Below are 12,426 nucleotides of genomic sequence, written 5' to 3' on the forward strand. Positions count from 1 at the left end.
TGTGAGGATCTCATTTGTCACAAACAGCCACACATGGCAGCTCCTGCACTTTGGGTTACCTTCTGTTTTCCTGTACCGGTGCTGCTATATATAAGGACACACCTTAAAATGAATTGAAGTTGTACACATTTATTTTTAAGTCAGGGTTAAAAAGAGCTCTAGAAAAGTCTCACAAGGTGTCAATCCAGATGACAAGGGATATCTAGTTAGGAGTAAAGAAGTATAAAAAGAATTAACACAGTGGCTAACCTAAACAGGTTTCATTTGCATTTCATTTGGGACTACTCCATTTTAAAGAAAGTTATAAATTTGGATGAAGTACTCTTACTGGAGCAACCCAACTATGTCTGGAGGGCCTGGGCTAGGCAAGGACCTAGTCTAATGCTTACTGACATCATGTGTGAAGATAAAGAAGGAATGCTAACCTGGCAAAGGCATCTCCATATTACTCTTCTTGCCCTGGGAAGCCGTTACAGTCACACAGTGCAAGAGCAGCACATAGATAATGTGAATGAACAGACGAAAGAAGCAGTTAGCAGAAATCACTAGTGGAAAGGGCTTAGCAAGAGAAACTAGTGCTTGCAGCTAGAATGAGGACAGCTAGTAAGGAAGGAAGCTATTGGAAAGTATAAGCTGAGAAGACAGTTTCAACTTAAGTATAGTCAAGACCAGTTTAGGTCCAATGAGGCCTAGAAGCCCAAGCTGGTAATAGCAGATAGGCAGCATTGCCTCAGGACAAATTGTGTTTGGGCTGATGCACAGTGAGTACATTTCTCTACAACAAGAAAAGGGGATTAATTCTTATCTGCTCAACTTGGGGAAGGAGGATGTGAGTTTTCCTGTTGGAGATTTTTCTCTCTAAGGAGAAAAACTCCTCTTCTGTCTGGATAAGCCCATTATTCTTATTAGCTAGACAGGCTGCAGTGCAATGCATTGCCAGACTACACAGTTACACACTTTATAAAGATGGGACAGTATTTTCTATCCTCCTGGATAAGACACGCTGAGGCTGGACTAACTTCAGACAAGGCCTGGCAGAGGTTCCCATTATTACTTAAGATGGGCTGATTAATGAGGCAGCCAGCAAAGCAAAGCAAAGCAAAGCAAAGCAAAACTGTTTCATTTTATTTGTGTGTTCACATAGTCTTCAGTAGCACTCCAAACCATATTGCAAGCCTAGATCATGCCATTCAGGCTTCCTACTCCAATTAGTGATATTCGTCATCTTCAAGGCAGGAAACTGAGGACAATCTTTACTGATTTCTCCTTAAAAGTAGATTGCTTACATTAAATGTATACATGCTTTTTGCCTATTTTTGCCAAAGTTTTTGACAGCTTTTTAATACAAAATGCAGTCTCCCTTACCATCAGCTGCTGAGTCCCAGCCTAATTTCTCTCCTGGCTTTGGAAGTGGATGGTGGTCTCATCCTGTGCAGTTTGCAGCAAAGCAAATATATTCTAGTTCCATTTAATCAAACTTCTGGTAAATCTTTACCCTGCAAAAGAATACTGCATATACCCTTGAGGCACTCACTAACTGTGGCAAAACATTAAATACATTGATTGTTTTGACTGAGATGATAAACAAAGAAAAGGAATCCCATTCAGGAGCAGCAACAAACTCTTCTGCCTGGGGTTAGTTATAATTTGAAGCAGTTGTCTTTTCTTCTTTTGTGCTTTTATGTTGATTATACTTTGCACGCTTGTGCTTCTAAAAGCTTGTTTTCATCTCATAATGAAATTTTTTCTGAGTCCCTATTCTCTTCTTAATTTTCCATGAATCATTTTATTTAGACTTTCTCAAACATAAAGATAAATAAATGAGAAATTCAGCCTTCACATGCTTATCCCCAAATGCCTGTGCATCTGTCATAGCATTTCATCACTTCTTCTTCCTCTGTGTCGATACATCAAGACCACGGATGTTAAATGACCCTCATTTTAAAGGTTTATTTTAAACTGATTACAGATACACACTATCAAAATGAAGCTGACTCTTTATCACAGTGTGTTGATGGAGCATTCAGTTTGACCACAAAAACTGATTTAATTTCATTCAGGTAACTTCTAACAACGCTTGGAAGAAGAGAATTATCTACCATGGATTCATTTTAGTTTTTATATGCTGTTAATTTCTCTCACATTGTAAATTCTTTCATTCTAAGTTTATTTGTTTCTATAGCATATCCTGATTGCAAAGTGACAAGGAAATTGCAGTTTGTACAGTGTGGTAAGCTGTGGTTTTTATACCAGGTTCTAACAGGTCTGCAGCCGTTATTCTATGATTTTCATTATAGCAAAGGTGCTCTGCATCAGAAACACATTTGTGTGTGGTTCCTATTCATGTTGAAAATGAAGTTAATGTCTTGTCTTTTAGTGTAAACTAAATAAAATTGTAAGTTCGCCTCAGTGAGATTTCTTTGAAATACCAGTAATAAATGTGAAAGCAAAATGGAATTGCTCACACTTCCTCAGCCATTTATCCTCAAGCAGTTAAAATATGATTTTTTTATTTAGTTCAGTCATAAAATATTTATGTAGAAATACTCATGGAGAAGCAACATTTCATTTAAAGAATGGCTGGCAGTAGGGGGCAAAGTGCACATTAAAAATAAATTAGAACACAGTACTCATTATGCAAACACTGGAAAAAATGAGAGTGTTTGGGATATAATTTTCTGAAAACGCACATCTGCAGTAAGCTCCAGTGGTGCATATAGTAAGTGAAGTTTGTTATTTTTGTACAGCTGCTTATCTGTTACATGCCATTTCCCACTGTAAGGAAAGCAAGCTGTTAATTCATTCAAATCATCAGTGACAAATGCAGTCCTCTGTGCATCCTTTCTTTGTTTAGGTTTGTTTTTTAAATTAGAAGCTCTCTCTTCTGCTATGTTATTTAATTACCTCCTGTTGTTTCCAAGGAGCAGTAGGCTAGAACCGTGGCCCTGTTCTGCTGGTTACTCTACCTACAAAAGGACTTCTGATTCAAAGTGCTGTCAAAAGCTCTGATCCTGGAAGAGCTTATAACTGTATAATGAGACCACCTTGGTTAATGTTAGGGAAAGAAATGTCTTTGATGGGACAGGATTTGCTGTGTAAAGGAAGTGATCCAAAGGGAAGAGGATAAAGTAATAACAAGAGAAAAATAAATACTAGCAAGTCCTAATTGTGCTCTGTCAGCATCAGAAACCCAGGGACCAGCTGGAGTTAAGGGGAAGGAAGATTTTTTGTTATGGCACATCAACTGAGAATTGATCAAACTCAATTCTACCCAGGCCATTAAAAAAAAAGTATTTAAAAATACTGTTCATCTAGGTGCATAAGCTTTTTTTAGTAAACAAAGTAAACAAAATACCTAAGTGCACAATGAGTAGAAAGAAGAGAGCAACACAGAAGCAATACCTGCCTGTAGCAGAAATGCTAAGTCACAGGTTGAACCAGTGATGGAGCACCTGGTGGGAAGGCAGGGCCAACCCAGGGGAGCTCAGCTGCGTGCAGTGCACCTGAGCAACTGGAAGGCGTGGAGCCAGGATACACCTCTTCCCAGACCTCATTTAAGGGTTTGCAGTAAAGGTGAGGGCATAGCACTGGAGATCCCTGCATATGTGAGGCCTTCAAAGATAAGCTGTTTTTCTTCTTTTTTTAGTGTCTATGGCTGCTGCATTTGGGCTTGTTCTCATTTGCTGCAGCCTGGAATTGTGCTGCTCTGCTATTATTGCTGTACTTCCCATCGCATTATAGCGTTACACTGCCCATGGTTCTTAAACGTAGCAATTGCAATTATCTGCATCCATTAGAAAGAAATTATGCATCTGCTGAACAAAGGAGTAGGTGAACTTTAACTTGGACAGGTGCAGAACATAAGGCTTTAGCAAGTCACATTCAAAGCAGCATAACCTTTCCATTACACTTATTGCAGAGGAGGTTATCGGGGATTGTTATAATTTATGTAATCACGTATTTATTATAAATAGCCACTAATAGTTATCTGTATTGATGTAAGCAGATTGGATAAGGTGTTCTTTACCCAACTGGTAAGAATAGCTCCTGTTTCTAATTAATTTTAATTCATAAAAAATCCATAAGAGGATAGAGTGGAGATAGACTGGCCTTTCAAGATTGCTCCATATGAGACTTAAGGAAACAGCACTATGTATGATAGCAACAGCAGCATCATTGTCAGGAGAAGTCACTGTGTTTCTCCTTCCCACGTTCCCAATTAAATTGTTGCTGTTCAGTATTTCCCTGCTTTCCCCACTGGAGGAATGTAATCCCCTGGTTTCTGCCTAGATACAACCTCTGCTCTAAGCCGTGTTCTCTCTTACAGCTCAGTTGCATGTACAGCGAGTTTTATGGGATGAATCCACAATCTCTCCCACTTATATTTTCTTGAACTCTTCATTTTGCATTTTTAAGACATCATTGATTTTGTGTCACAAAATGTACTATACCAATTCAAGGAAAAAGAAGGGAGGCATTCAATGATTTTATTCTAATCTTGACAGGCTGTTATCCATCTGAAATAAAGTATAAGGTCATTCACCCTTCATTGACTCTGAGTCAAAAATTCATTCTTTTGCAAAATGCATACTATTTCAGGCATGAGACTTAGATTATCTCTTGACTAATAATGATTTTTTTTTCTTATAATCAAATGGTCAGAACATTTTTTTTTTTTTCCAATAAGCTCATTGCTTAAGTGCATTTGGAAACAGACACCAGCCTGTGATCATCTGCTTTATGGTAAAACTGTTGGTTATTTATTCAGTAGGCAAAAAAAAAAAAAAAAAAAAAAATCATATGTGGTATTGCTAAATTGTAATTTCTGAATCTATGTTCTGATTTAGTTGCAGTAGCTCACATGATCTTTTAAGATATACAGAGTTGTTAAAAGTTTTTAGCTGACCAGACAGTTTTTTGTTAGAATAGTCACAGTCTTCTTTCTGCTAAGCTCGCTAATGTTTGGTTTGCTGGAAATATGAGCATTTTTTGTTCCTGATTGGGTAGAGCATTTCTCATGTGCCTGTGCAGTTAACTTTGCAGTTCTTGCCTAAACATCTTTTGAGCTCATGTAAATAAGTTATTTCCATTCAACTAACCAAATGACTCAAAATATATTTCTGTCAAGTCTTCCTTTCACAATCCTCTAAGAAGAATGAGATACTAGGAAGCATAGCTGCAGTGCTCTCTCTCACAGTGCTCTGGAGGGTCTGCTGCAGGAGAAAGAGAACAAGTTTCTTGTAACTCTGTTGAAACTTGTGAGGACTAGATACCATAGATGTATGTGGACCTCAGACACATTCCCAAGCTGTTGAAGAAATTATTCAGATACTTGGAGCAGCTGAAGGTATCAGTGGTAAAGTCAGGAAGCTATGAGGGAAAGATCTTGATCAGTGAAAATAAGAGGTAATGAGTGAAGGTTGTGTTTTGGGAGTTAATAGTGAGCATAGTGTCAATGCAATTTGTGGAAGTACAATTTGTTGTGTTGTACGTAAAGTGTTGTAGTGGGGGAGAACCTAGCGTCGTGGGAGTTGACAAAATTATTCACATTAGTGTCCATTTCCTCCATCTGTTGTAGACTGATATTTTTTCAGCTGAGGAGGAAGCAGATTCAGTTTTGATTCAGACTTTTTTTTTTTGGGGGGGGGGGGACGACTTTTCTCTTTCATCATATCCAGAAGATATACTGAATTCTATACTCTCATGCTGCTTTGTGCCTGAAGTTAAAGTCAGAAGGCAATCAATTTTCTTGTTCTTTTGCTAGGCACAATTCAAATTCCCAGCCTCCTCCTTGCTCACAGTTGTGCACAAGATCCATTTCCCATGAATGCTATCGCTGAGAAACAAAGCCAATAGATCTTGTCTCCCAGAAGTCCTGACAAACTGTTTGGAGACAGCACTTGTTGTCTATCTGAGGAGAGAAAGAAGAATCATTTTTTAGATATTCATATCTCTGCGTCTCCCCTGGAGGAAGTGTAGGGAATATTGACTTGGCATGAGACCTGTCAGACCACAGGCCAATTTCCCTGATGATACCAGGCAAAAGTAAAGATATGGAAGATGTGAGAGAGAACTGCAAGCAAAATGGGCACAAGGAAATACAGTATCTTCCTTAGTGAACTGACTAGATGTGGATTTGTGACACTGCATTGCCTGATAACTTCAAGAAGCCAATACTGGTGCTTTGGATTCAGGTCAGTGGAGATGAGTGGAGTCTCTTGTCGGAAAATACAGTGATTTATAGTCAGTAAAATCCATGGCAGGAGCCTCTCTGTGAAGAGAGGCAGCCCTGTTGGCACTCCAATTAGCTATGTTTGTAATTGATGACATGGCTGGAAATCACTGTGATTCACGAGCAATAATATTCATGACAAGAGCACCTCTTTCATTTCAGGGAAAAAGACCAGGAACTGCTCTAAATTGTTCATGATTGTGATTAATAGCTTGGGAAGATAAATGGTGAGTGGGTGCCTGAGACCAGTGCTGTGCTGAGAAATCTATTTAAGCCACCTTCAGAGGAACAGGAAGGAGAGGAGGGAATAGCTGTCTGAACATCACTGCTTGTCAAATACCTCCCACAGACTCTAATGGGGTATTAAGGGGTGTGCAGGTGGAGCAAAATTGCAGAAACGATTGTTCCTGGGCAAAATTTTATTATATTGATTCTCCAACCTTTTGTCTGCTGCAAGCACAGCCAGTACTTTGTAGTATATCCTAACTTCTCTTTGTGATCAAAGAATCTCCAGTGAAAATAAGTAAAAGGAAGAAGGGAGGGAGGAAAGAAAGAATGGACAGTAGGAAGTCGATAGGAATCACAGACAAGAAGTAGGGCTCAGTAAGTCTCTCTGTACATTACTTCCTAGCAAACTTGGGAAGATCAGAGAGTCTCTAGCTGTGTGGATGGGACAACAACCAGCACCTACAGAACAGGACAGCAAGCAGTGTCAGTGAGGATACAGTAATGCTATAAGTCTTATCATATTAGACCTAAATTTCAATGCCTAGAAGCAAGGTGCCAAATTAAGTGCATGCACCTGTATGTTCATGAAAACACAGGTTTTATATTATATAAATATATAATATAATATAATAATATATATAATATTATATATATAATACATATATATATAATATGTAAATATATATATAATCTTTAATATATATATGTTATATATATATATTAAAATCAGAGCTTGGCCTTGAAGAGTTCTGCCTTTGGCATTCAACTTCTGTTCATGGTGAAGTTCCCACTCACCAGGGAGATGAGTTAGTTTCTTCTCAAAACTTAACAAGTGAAACTTGGCTAATTTTTTTGTCCTAACAAGCCAGCCATTTATTACTGTTTCTTAACCTCTGTGAATGCACAAGAATTTCAGAAAGAAAATCTTTATTTCCGTTACATCAGGATACTTATATATTTTTTTCCTTTGATATTTGTATTTTATTATTTTGGATAATTTGCTGTCTTTCTTGATGAATGTTTTCAGAAAAAAATAACATTAAATCAGTTATTTAAAAAAGGTTGACTATTCTTTAACCTGGCACTGGTTCTTACTGATCTGTTTTTTAGCTTATTTATATGAGTCCATAAATCCCTCAACAGAACCATAGCATAATGTCTATCCGAGTAATACAATTTTATATAGTTAGTTTCAGTAATAAATGTAACATTTATTCAAGAAGAATATCTCAGATCAAGACTTAATATTAGGCCCCTATCCTTGTTGGATCAATTATTTCTGTTAGGTACAATTTTCACTTCCCTGAAGAAATCAGGCTGAGGTAATTTCACTACAGCTGCTGTCTGACCATCACCCTCAAGAGCTTTTTAACTTGCTGAAATTTTAACCCCATTGAAATAAAATTGAATGGAAGGAAAGAAATCTCAAGGATAATTAAATGGTTGCAACTATCAAGAAAACTAGTAGAAAGCAGTGGTGTGAATTAGTGCTCTCAGTGAGGGAAGCTGAGTTGTTTCCCATCACGCTGGCAGGAATATCAGGCCCATCCTGTGCAACAACAAAGTGCCCAAGAAAACAGAACTGACTGCAGTTCCTTTCAGCTAGAGGGATTGCCAGGGAGACAGGGCGCATCTACCATGCTTCATTACTTCTGCTACTTGTGGAAAAAAATATATTTTTAAAAGCTGTATTTAACATAAAGGCTGCTTCTCTCCCTTCTTCATTTATTTTTCATTAATGATTCAGAAGGTACTTCTGTGGTTGGTAAATCTTTTCCTCCTTAGCAGCTGAGTTTTCCTTTGTAGAAACAACTAAAAAAATGTTGTCTTTGTGTCATGTTGACAGATGCCTTTTAGCGATTCTCCATGTGCTTAGCAAAATCTGCAACTGAACCTGAAGCTGTGACTATGGATCTAGTCGAATCTGTAGGTTGGTGCAAGACTTATTTTAAGGCTATCCATGTTCCACTGCTTTTGGCTTGAATACTGCCATTAACATACCATTTGATGCAATTTTCTTTTCAAAAGATATTTCTGTCTGAACTGCCCAGGGTGATCTCTGTTCCCCATGGGGTTTTGAGAAGCCAATAGTACTTCACATGAAGCTGCTGAGCTGTGAACAAGCTCTCTGCTGATGGAGGTGTCAGGAGAAAAGACAATTTGAAAAAAAAATAAGGGATTCTCTCTCACAAAATGCCAGCATCTTGTACATGTGTTGAAGGTGCTTCTCTTGACAAGCTTTAGAGCCTTCTATCCTAAGAAGCAATTTCTCTTTGGTTTCCTTAAGATCTCTCTTATTCTAAGAGAAATTGAAACTGGAGTATGCTACTTTTCACAAATAAAATTCCATTTGTCATCTGGTGCCATCTTTCTTTCATGTCTGTTCGAAGTGAGAACAGTAATGTAGCAAAAACAAAGACAGCTGTATTAGAAACAAGGTCATGTACACTGTTTTCTTTACTCACGTTTTACTTTAGGGAGTAACAAGCCAGCTCCAGATCATGTGTTTAAATTTGTAAGCCTATAAGGAGCATGTCCATTTGCAATCATATCCACTATGTCATATTTAGACTTTCTGCTCTCCAAAGGTAAATCTATGGTACTGAAATAATGTCTTTGGAAAAAGTTTCTGCTGATATTCCTAGGCATAGAAATTTTGAAATTTTGTGATAATATCTACTCTACTAAGTTTTCAGGCAGTAGTGAGCCAAATTGCTCCTCCAGCTGAGGTCTTGTTTGATGAAACATTAAGGTAAACACAAATGCTATTTGTCAAACTCAGAATGGTTTTCTTAAGGGCAAACAGCTAATGCCCCAGTGTGGTGACCTTAATTACTGGAAGCAGAAGACTGATATAAAAAGAAAAAGAGTTTGGAGTATCCTGCAGTCCTGGCTATCAGCAATGCTTATCACTCTTGCCACTGGCCCTGTTCACTCAGTGTTTGCCCTCCTTATCTTATTTCAACTTTGACTTTCTTTCTTCAGTTAGTTGCTACTCACCCTCCAAAAATTAAGATGCCTGAAGTGATATATTGACTTTGTGGAAATAGTTGTTTCTTTCCCCCAGCTTATTTTCATTCAATCACTCCTTTTTTTTTTTCTTTTCTTCTCTTCTCTAGAACTATAAAAGCAAACCTATGTGTTCATGTTTATCCAGTGTGGTGTACCTCATCAGATCTTCTGAAGAGAGAAAAATCTCTTTGCATACATCCAACAAGGCTTAGCACATTTAGGCTTATTATTCCCTCTCATGCCCAGTGAAACTAAGTATATCTCAGATGATATAGTTAATTTTGTAGAGATGAAGACAAATGTTTTCTGAGGAAATTTCCATGCATGTGGAAAGTAATTTCTTTCAGTTTCTCTAATTTATAGTATCTATTTATTTTAGTCAGTTTGAATTAATTACTTGGTCATGTATATTTTGTGACTAATACTTGCGGGCATTACTCACTGAGAATCGGAGATCATTTGCCCTACAGATGTATTCACGGTTGGCTCCCTGTAATGCTATTATGGATAAACTGAGACAAAAGTCTGAGCAAAGTTTTTCATTATCTCCCTTAGACTGGAGACAGGTACTTTTACTTCCTCCTTTATACTCTGCTCGAGAGAGACTTGTTTGTTTCCAATAGATCTTTCTACATGATGAGAGAGAGACTGGTTTGGAACAAACTCTGGAATCTGTCCAAACTGAAAGATGAACCTCTGCTGTTAATGTGGGTTTTGACTAATCTGAGGATAATGTTCATTTTTTGTACGCTTCTTCAAAGGCAGAAGGTTGATGGTTCTTAAAATCAGCTCGTCTGTTTTCCTCCAGTTACAAGGACAGCACAATAAGTTGTTTAGGATCTGTGATAAAAATAACACAGAGATGATGATACGGAATAATAAACGATGCCTCCCCTAAGGCATTTACAGTCAAAATAAAGACTATGCCTTAAGGATTGTCCAAACTGAAAAGCCAGGTGCCAATTAATCCCCAATTAAATTGATCGTTTCTTATGTTGTGAACAGGATCTGGACTTAAACTAGCTCATTATATATAGGTCACTATGCACCATTAATTAGATGGCAACATTTTTCTGTCATTATGTATTTGACCAGATCATGTTAACAATGATCTAGTGGTGTAAACATCCTCATACTATTACCCAGTGCTTCATTTGCTAAACTTCCAGAAGAACATCCTTGCTATAATCAATGCAATCGCTTTAAGAAGTGCCATAATTAGTTAGAAATATCTCTGATAATTACATAATGATGGCAGAGATGGGAGAAAAGAGAGGTATCTTAAGGTCAATGATGGCTTCTAGCAAGTCTGTATAAATTTCCACTGTGCAAGTCATTTTCCCCTGTGAGTTTCATTTTACTAAGAAAAAAATCTTTGTGCTTTCTGTGTCCTCTGATTTCTGTAGGCCTCCTCAGTATCAGGAAAGCTACCCATTGTAGGTACAAGATCTGAAATTAACAAAGGGGCACAAAGTGAATTTAGCCTCTGGGAAAGCAATTCAGAAAATGAGCTGCTTTCCTTATGCTGGTTTACTTCGTTGTTGTTGTATCTTCATGTTGATCTTTTTTCTTTACAGCACTGTGGACATTCATGAGATACTATTCAGGTCAACCTGAAATTTTACCAACAGGGCTAATTGCAGATATTGAACCAAAGTTCTGACTATTTCAGTTTTGTTCTGATTTTTCCTACCTCTGAGTAGCAGCAAATGTTTAGTTGTCCTCTTTGTGTTGCATGATTCATGCAAGGATAAACCTCTCAAACGAACAGTTAGGGCAAACTACAGAACACGTCCCCAGAACTGGAAAGCAGCAGCAGCAGAACTGAGTAGTTTGTGGCTCTTCTCTAAAAAGAGATTATACAATCTGAGTGGGAAGGAGACCACGCGCTAATGGTGAAAAGAAGAAATGCAGTTTATTTTTTGTTTGGGAGGTCAGACATACAGTTCTCTGAAAAGTGTCAGCCAAACCAAAATTATTGTTTAAGCTGCATGTCATGGACCACTGCTTCTCTGCAAAATGCATACAGCAGTTGCATTATGGCATATTTGAAAACAGTACAGAGCCTTGGAGTATTGGCATTAAGCAACACCGATTAAAGACACTGTCATCTTCCATATCTGGATAAACTAAAAGCTTAGAAAATTTTAGAAAACCAGCAGCGATTGCATTGACTTCTGTAAATGTATCCACTCTTGAAGAACCTACATTATATTGGTATATCTTCATTCAGTAGCTAAACAGACAGTTCTTTTTTGAAGTTGTATTTTCATCCCACATTTTGTCATTTCATCTATTCCATGGGGGGTTTTAATCAGCCTATAACAGTCTATACTGGTATCCTTCACACAGAACTTGACCATCCTTTTCTTTTTCTGAGCTTACTGACAAAGATTGTACTTGAATAAGTAGGGTCAGTGATAACCTTAGAAGTTTACTGAAATCTCCCATTCAATTTTTCTCTTTTAACAGTTCCTTCTGAAGAAGAAAAAGGACAAGGAAAAAAAGAAAGCATTAAAAATTTACTTTCCAACAGGGAATTTTACTTCTAAAACCAGAGAGGCAGAAGGAGGCATGGCTGTAAACAACAGTTTGTGAAGGCTTAGTGAAAGTAATGTGCAGTGCTGTTCAAAGGAAAGAAAGTTGTCCTCTCAGTTAGAATGAAATCACACTAAAGAAAGCTGCTATCAGAGAGTTGCTCATGTCCATCCCTGTAAATAGTACTTAATGAAAATAACAAGTGAAAATTGTAAAAATCTTCCACTTTTTATGCATTAGAAATAATAATAATAATAAAAAAGACAGATGGAGGTTTTGTTTAGTGAAAATGATAAACAGAAGATAGAAGAGACTTTAGTATGGAGTTTAGTTTAGTATGGTGTTGGGGTTTAGCCCAGTGGGAAGCTCAGCACATTTACATTACAAACAGCCATTTACTGGCTCCCTGAACACAG

The sequence above is a fragment of the Gallus gallus genome, chromosome 1 (genome assembly GCF_016699485.2).
Source record: "Gallus gallus isolate bGalGal1 chromosome 1, bGalGal1.mat.broiler.GRCg7b, whole genome shotgun sequence".
Lineage (NCBI taxonomy): Eukaryota > Metazoa > Chordata > Aves > Galliformes > Phasianidae > Gallus > Gallus gallus.